General features: G+C 38.1%; 1 protein-coding gene across 10 annotated transcripts in view; it reads left to right on the top strand.

Moving 5' to 3' along the window:
* The first annotated feature begins 276 nt into the window (after positions 1–276).
* Positions 277–8,102, top strand: part of HNRNPC (heterogeneous nuclear ribonucleoprotein C) — a 56,674-nt gene continuing 48,848 nt past the window's right edge. For 2 of the 10 annotated variants that reach the window (XM_040476571.1, XM_040476568.1), the window contains exons 1-3: positions 277–418; positions 1,046–1,091; positions 4,940–4,965. The gene's annotated coding sequence lies outside the window, so the exon portion shown is untranslated. Of the gene's footprint in view, positions 419–1,045; positions 1,092–4,445; positions 4,610–4,939; positions 4,966–5,521; positions 5,674–8,102 lie in introns of those variants that run through there. The other 8 variants (XM_040476570.1, XM_040476561.1, XM_040476563.1 and 5 more) reach the window with 7 other exon arrangements.

Genomic DNA, 8,102 nt, shown 5'->3' with positions numbered 1-8,102 from the left:
ACAAAGACGAGTTTCCACCCAGCGCTTCGTCAGGTACAGTGACCAATAAGCACTTCTCAGGTGATAAATGACAGGAAAAGTAGCCATTTACAAACTAGTTTCTCCCACGCATGTGGAAATTCTCCCGAATAGTCTAACCCACTAGTGGTTGTGATTGGGCAGCGTTGTGAAGAGCAGTAGAACTGTCTAATTAGAAGCGGGAGCGAGAAAAGTCGCAGCCAATAGCAGGATTCTCGGGAGCGGGGCGGGGGCTAGGCCTTCGCCTCGGCGGCAGAGGAGACTCGGGGGCCATTTTGTGAAGAGACGAAGACTGAGCGGTTGCGGCCGCGTTGTCGACCTCGAGCAGCAGTTGGCTTCTCCACGTAGAACTCGGGAGTAGGAGATTCAGAATCGAATCCCTTCTCCCTCCCCCCTCCTGGTAAGTGGAGGGGGCGGAAGCAGGGCAGGCGCTGGGTTCCTCCCGGAGCGCGAAGGGGTGTGGGAGAGAAGACGAGGGAACCCTACCCTCGGTAGAGTAACTAGGCCCCGTTTATTCAATTTGCGTTGGGCCATTAGGTTTTATTCAGGACAGAGTTTTATAGGCCTCAGCCCTTGGCGTAGATTTAACCTGGTGTCCTCTGGGCCACGATCGGCAGGGGAAATGTCCTTTTTCTTTTTCGCTCTTTCTGTGTTAACGGCTGCTTCCTTTCATTTTCTACGACCATGAGGACTCCAGGAGAGATATGAAAGGGAAGATCGAGATGCTTCTTATTGCAGTGGAAGTTCCTGTAGTGTCGATGCCTCCTGTTAAATTTAAAAATTGGGCGGGGGATGGGTAAGGGTTACCGAGTAAATCTTGTACCGCAAGCCTTTAAATTCTGGAGCGTGCCGCAGGGTATGAGTAGTAAATATAACAATAGATTTAACGTTTTGCCGATTACTTTTTTACACCTCTCTGAGCAATGGCGGACCTCGAAGTAGTTATTTTCAATTCTATTTTTTTAAAAATTGTGATCGTTTGCATATTAACAGTAATAATTAAAGCTGGCTTACTTTTTATCTGCAGGTTACAAATCACTTGAAATATATAAGTTAGTGGAACTTTGCTTGAGGTAGGTACTACTATCTTTCTCAGACAGAAACTGAGGCTCTAGAGTGTCGGTTACTAGGGTCGTACTAAATCAGTAGCGGAACTAAGGAATTTGACCACTAGGTTGGTTAGTCAAGTGGCTTTACCTAGCTATTGGAATAGTAGGTATTAAAAGTACTATATTTGAATCTTTACAAGAAACTAATTACAGCAACCACTAGCGGTAACTGGAAATTTCCAAACTGGACTTGGGGAAAATATTAGTTACGAGAATTGCAGCTGTTATTAATTTAACATTCTAAAATAAACTTAAAATTTGATTTTCAGGATATTCTGGCAATAATTTTTCCCAAATATCGAAATCTTTTTTATTCAGAAACTATTATAGTGCCTACTTTTTAGATCCTGAAATTTACTAAAAATGTTCACGAAATTTATAAAAATTACATAGGTTTCTAGGTATCACATTCACTTATCCAAGAAAACACTTTGTCTTAATACTGTGGGAAGGGGAAGATTTAGTTGATTTTATTTTTTATGATGTGTTACAAAAACTTACTAAGCAAAATTTAAACCAATACTGCAGGGTAAATTCATCCTTCAGGAAACAGAAGGTAAAAGTACTTTTACCAGGAATAATGATGCATTTGTTAATTCCCTCACTCTGTAGATACTGTAATAGGGATTAAAAGCATTGCCCATTAAAAATGTAAACGTATATTAAATGGGCTTAAAACTAAAGTTTATCACTGCAGAACTGTTAGAAATGAGTTAAGGGTAGTGATTGGTTAAGTCGTTGACAAATAGAGAAATGTGAAGAATTAATATTTAATAGCAGTTATTGGTAAGAAGTGAAATTAATTGAAGGGCTCTTTTCTTGCCTTGAGGTGTTAGAAATATGGGGTTTCTTAGGATCAGCGTGTACCAAGGAAGCAATTACTTTAGTATCCAGCTGGAAAGATTTGACCCCAGAATTCATGTCTGAAACAATTTTAGAGGTGTTTTTAGATTCGTAGGGTTTAGTAGCATTTTCATATGGCTAAAGAGGAAGGGTTTAAGAAGGGTGACTAAGTTGCAGGTCTCCTGACCTTCTGGTGTTTCCCATGCCCGTAGCAGGGGAATGCTTGGCGGTGGTTGCTGTTTTCTTCTGTAGAGAATTTAAACATTCCTTGTTATTTGTGATGAGGTCTTCACTGGGTTTCATATAGCATGCGACTTTGTTTTGAATGGGACTGCTGTAAGAACAAAAGTATAAATCCAAAATAGTTCATTATTGTAATATTAAAGATTACATTAAGTGGTTATTGTCTAATGTGTTAACTGGGGAGTGACATAGTTAAGAGAACAGACTTTATTCCCTATCTCCCCCACCCTCTTTATTGCGTTAGCAAATCATTTAAACCTTATGGCTTTCAGTTTTATACTTAACAAGGGGGCTTAGACATCTTACCTATTTTCATGTCTGATTTCTACTCGTAATTTGTTGTACGGAGGCTGAAAAGTGTACAGAAGGTTTTATTAAAAGCAGTTTTTGTATATTAGTAATTGTTTTCTACCTTACTAACATTTTTTTTTTGTCTTGAAAGAGTTTTGTTAATTATCTGGAGTGCATTACTCATGCTTAATAAGCATACTCATAGGGATCAGGGAAGATGATGATTTTGTACATATTAGATATGTTAGAGAATTGGTGAGAACTGCTAGTACTATTAGTTATTAGATGTAGTATAACTGCATGTATTTTCTTAGATAATAGAAAGTTGGGGTGTGTTAAGGGGAAAAGGATTACTATACAGTTTTTTAATTCTCTTGGTGCAATTACTATGATAGGTTATGATCTTAGATTTATTTTATAGTGCTCATACCTAAAGGGGTACCCGTTAAGCTCTCATAGTGGTTCTTAAATGTGAACTGACATTAGAATTAGCGAGGGGAAGAACAGTTGAAATAGTTTTCAAGGCTCTCCACCACCAGAGTTTCTAATTAAGTCTGGTGTGGGCCCTGAGAATTTGCATTTCTAATAAGTGCCACTTGGTGCTGGTTCGCAGCCCTCACTTTGAGAATAGTCCTTTAGAAGAAGGGATCCAAACCTCCCAGAGGTTGGACAAAGTATTCTCTAGGTATAATTAGGCACTAAAGTTATTTATTTTTTTATGTGTTGATAGCTCATCTATTTAACATAACATTTTGGAAGACTTTCAGAATTGTGAATGCTTTTCATATTAACTTCTGTTTTCATAGTTTGTGTAATTTTTTTTAAAAGATTTTATTTTTAATCTCTACACCCAATGTGGTGTTTTCAACCCACAGGCCTGAGATCGAGAGTCACATGCTCCTGACTGCGCCAGCCACACACCCCTGTAGTTTGTACAATTTAACACATCAGTCCAAGTATAAAAGTAACTTCCTTGTCATGCCTCAACTAGTCTGCTTTGAAAAAGTTAAAATTTTAGAGGTTTAGTATCTGTTCTGTTGCTGTAGTCATTGACACATAATTGATGTAAGGAACACTTTAAAAGCTCAGCATAAGATGTTTTAGTTTACTGACATTTGGCTGAATACTGAAATGTGAGGGCAACCAGTTCCTTATTTGGTCAGAAGATCTGCAATCTAATTTCAAATCTTACCTGATGAAACAGCCAATCTGGTCATGTATGTTTCAGTGGGTGTTATGTATCAGATTCTTGGATTTCATATCTTGGAATTAGCTATGTATACTGGCTTACAAACAGTGGGACCACAGAAACATTCCTCAAGGACCACAATTTATTTTTCACCTATTTTATGACATTAAATATTCAGTAGCTCTAATAATCTTGTCCTTCATTTGTGGTTTTTCTATTGTCAGTGAGTGGAATGATGAGCTCCTTATTTATTTTTATGATGTGCTTCTTATTTAAAACATCTTTCCCCTTTTTGTAGAATCTACCAGGTCTTGTAGTTCGATCATTTACTAGTTTTGAGAATAGATGTCATCTCTAGTAGGTATCTTCATGGTAGACCATTCCCCCTTCATAATCTTGATATTTGACTTATGCTCACTTCTTCATCTCTTTTGGCCTGGTTTTTCTATAATTTCTTTGCCCAAACTGCTGATGTTCAAGATGAACATTCAGTTGTAGATTTTTGTTTTTTTAGACCCTTTTGGGAATATAGGCATATATTTAGTAAATTTTAGTCACCTACTGATAATTGAAGAATTGTGAAGACAGTCACTGGAGGAGGGGATGGTTCTGTAGAGGCTTTCCCATCCCAGTGTAATGTTATGCTTTACCAAAATGTTTTAGATGCAGTGGACAGATGTTTCTGTCTTGGGGGTTTAGGGCACAACATTTCTGAGGAACTCTGACTCAATCTGTCCCTTCTCCTTTCACAGGGCAGCAAGGCGAACCCCATCCCTACTCACTGGAGCTCAGCTTTGATTTTTAACCTCCCTTCCCCACCCTTCCAGAACACACACATTCCCATTCCAAAACTGATTTTATAAAGACATTTTAAACATAATGATGCAACTTGGTGTGCACTACGGCAAATTTACAGGTGTTTTTTTTTTAATTGTTTCCAAAAACGGGCCTTGGATTTAAGATGTAATTTTTAAAATTTCTATTTCTATTTTTTCTGCAGCAGTTGGGTTAGAGGAGGAGGAGCCTTTTAGCCTCTCATAAACTGACCTCTCTACTTCCTCGTGTATTTTTAAGATTGATTGATGATGTGGAAAGGGCTTTGCTTGTCTGCTACTGAGAACTTTACCCTTGCGGTTTTTGTGGAAACTGCTTTTGGAGAAAGAAAAGAAATGAACTTTACTGACTTGACATTTTTGCACCTCCCGTTTTTCTAATCTGGGCTATTTTTATTTTTGTTTTTTTACAGTGAGATTTTTTTGATCTTCAGCTACAGTAAGTTATTCCAATTTTTTTTTTACATTTTTCCTGACTTTCCGCTGATTTCCTTTTTATTGTTGTTACTAGTTACTATTATTATTTATTATTATTATACTTATGATGGTGATGATGATGATGATGATGACACTGATGATTTTTAACCGGATTAAAATCGAGTTTTTCTGAATGTTCATAAGAATTTCTCCGGCCTCCTGATTGACTTTGGAGTTTTACATCTTGGGAGAGAAAGTGAAGGCATTAGCATTTTTAAGTGGATTGATCACATAAACCTTTTCTCTCCCAACCCCACCCTTGCCCTCATCCCCTTCCCCACGCTCGAAAGAATTTTACTGGCTGTTAAGTCTGTGACCTTATTTTTCCTGATCTTTAACTTAACTGTTTTAGAGCATCTCTGGACGTCTGTATTTTTAATTTTTTATTTTTGTTTTTTTATTTTTAATCTATCATTTGTTAAATTTTTAAACTGTGCTGCAATAAAATGTGTGTGGTACTACTTAACACCTATAATGGTGATGGCATTTTCCCAGAAAGCCATCTTCCTCCTGTTTCCCTTGAAATCCCATCCTGCTTTTCCTGTACACTACTACCCCTCACAAACCACAAGCTGCAGCAACATGGATGCCCAGCCTGGAACAGCAGCAGCCAGGATGACCTGGAGCCAGGGGGGCCTTCGGAACAGATGCACACCCTTCCTGGGTGATGGTAAGAGGTGTGAGGTCCACTTGGTTTCATTGCAAAGACTAGGAAATACACCCCTTTAAGTCTAGTTGATACGGTGTAGGTGGTAGCTTCTGGAAATGCTTAGGTTGAGATTTTTGTCTATCTCAGATGTTTCCCAAGGGATGCCATCTCAGTTTTTTGTAAACTATGATGGAATTAGGAGTTTGTAATTGGGCTGACTGAGAAACTTTGGTAATTGGAAAGAGCAGCTGAAGGTTACATATACTTTAGAATGAAAATGGCTTGTTTTTATTAGCAACAAGACGTGGACATACTACGTGGTTTTTTTTTCTTTAGATTATTGCAAATTAGTGTCATTCAGAGTAATCTTCCTTGGGTTGTGGATTGTATTCTGTTTATTCTTAATAAAATTTAACGTGAATCAAGCTGTAAGAAACATCCTGTGATAATAAATGCTGTCTCACTGGGAGTTTTTTTTAAAAAAGGATAGCTAGGCTTTTTAATCTCAGAAAGTGAAATCTAACCTGTATCCAAATTAGGAAAGATCTGGGGGCTGACCTCTTTCAGTGATAACTTGGGACCCAGCTAAATGTTGGGGAATCTGGTGTGTTCCCAAGAGTACTAGGAAGGAATGAGAACCTAAAGACTTAAGAAATTTAGCATCATCTAGTATTTTACTGACAACAGTGGAATATTTTGATAACTCACTTGAGAGTTGCAATAGTAGATTTTGAACTGAGGTTAAAAAGTAAAATGGTTTTTAAAGGCATTATTGAATGCTGTGTGGTACTAGGGTCATTAACATACATCCCTTGCTTGTACTAAAAGAATAAAGTCCAATTAAAGTGAACACTGAAGACCTCCTCAATGTAAACCAGAATGGGAGAAAGTTCTATGAACTGTCCTGAGGTTATACGGAACAGGAATGGAAAATTTTAATAGGTCCAAGTACTGTTGGTGGCCTTTATTGTAGGAAAGCTATTTTTACCTGTTAACTCTCTGTCATTGTCATTGTGTGGTTTCTGTTCGCTATATGCTCTTTCCTGTTCATGCTACAAATTTATCTTGTGTTACAGTTTGGGAGATACAAAAAGGTGTAGTTCTTCAGGGACTCATAACCTTGTGAGGGAAATGGGTGAATGAGATGTCACCATGTGATTAAGAGGGAAACATAGATCCTATAAAAAGTATGCAAAAATGAGTACCTCATTGACTCTTAAAAGGTCAGGAAATGCTGCTTTAAAAAAATTTTTTTTTTTAATGGTAGAGTGTGCAGGCAGGAGAGGGGCAGAGAGAGATAGAGAATCTGAAGCAGCCGCTTCCCTGATCTGGGCAGGGAGCCCAATGTAGGGCTCGAAATCACAAACCATGAGATCATGACCTGAGCCAAAGTCAGGTGCTCAACCAATCTGAGCTACCCATGTGCCCCAGTCAGGAAATGCTTCTAAGAGAAGGAACTGAAGTGAAGCTTAGAAGTAATAATGCCAGATTATAAAAATTTTAATGCCAGGCCAGGGAGTTTTTATTTTATCCAAAACCATTGGTGAGCTATTGAGGTTTTAAACTGGGGAGTGCGATCAGATTTTCATTTTAGAAATGTAATAGTGTGGAAATGGCTTAGAGGAGAGTGAGATTAGAAGTAGGCGATGAGATATTCAAATACACAGAAAAATAATGAGCTGGCCTCCTCAAAAGCAGTGTAATTGGGATTAGAGAGGAGCTGATAGATGTTGGGTAAACAAAAGGAGCAGATTAGAGTTCAGAGTAGGAGAAAGCAATTTAAATACTGCTTTGTGAGGTAGACATTTGAGTGCTTATTCTGAAAATCACTGTTAGGCTGGGGCATATAGGGATGAACAAAAGATTGTTCCCTAGCCCTCTTTGTTATTATAGATCATTGAGCATTTTATAATCTAGAAGGAAAAGAACAGAGTGAGATGATAGGAAGAGAACCAAATTTAGAATATGGAGGTGGGAGGGTGCTGCCAGTGAGAGACCTTAAAGGAATTAGTGTTGAAATTAGATCTGGAAGTGGATTATCCTACCTAAAAGCACAGATTATTGGGAGAAAAAACTTGGCTACAGAGCAAGAAATAATTGGAAAGATAGGCAAGTACCAAGCATAGTATATAGGTCCTTGTAGGGCCACATTTAATATCTAGATTATTTTGGGAAGAAAAGGAGTCTTTTGAAGGAACTTGAGAATGCTGAGATCCTATTTCTTTGGAATTTCCTTCTGGCTATTGTATGGGGATGTTAGTAATGAGGACAAAGTTCAAAGAGGACAATAAATTAGAAGAGTTACCAGAGTAGCCAATCAGAATGGTCACTATCTGGTTAATCTCTTAAAAAAAAGCACATAATCCTACTTGCCCAGGTTTTTCAAATGAGTTTTTTTGGGGCATGTATTACTGAGCAGATGTAAGTTGTTTGAAGAGGGCAGGTTGATC

Source organism: Herpailurus yagouaroundi, unplaced genomic scaffold (genome assembly GCF_014898765.1).
Source record: "Herpailurus yagouaroundi ecotype Mexico unplaced genomic scaffold, PumYag 141, whole genome shotgun sequence".
Classification (NCBI taxonomy): Eukaryota; Metazoa; Chordata; class Mammalia; order Carnivora; family Felidae; genus Herpailurus; species Herpailurus yagouaroundi.
The sequence above is the reverse complement of the archived record's forward strand: the minus strand, read 5'-3'. Positions and strand labels throughout refer to the sequence as shown.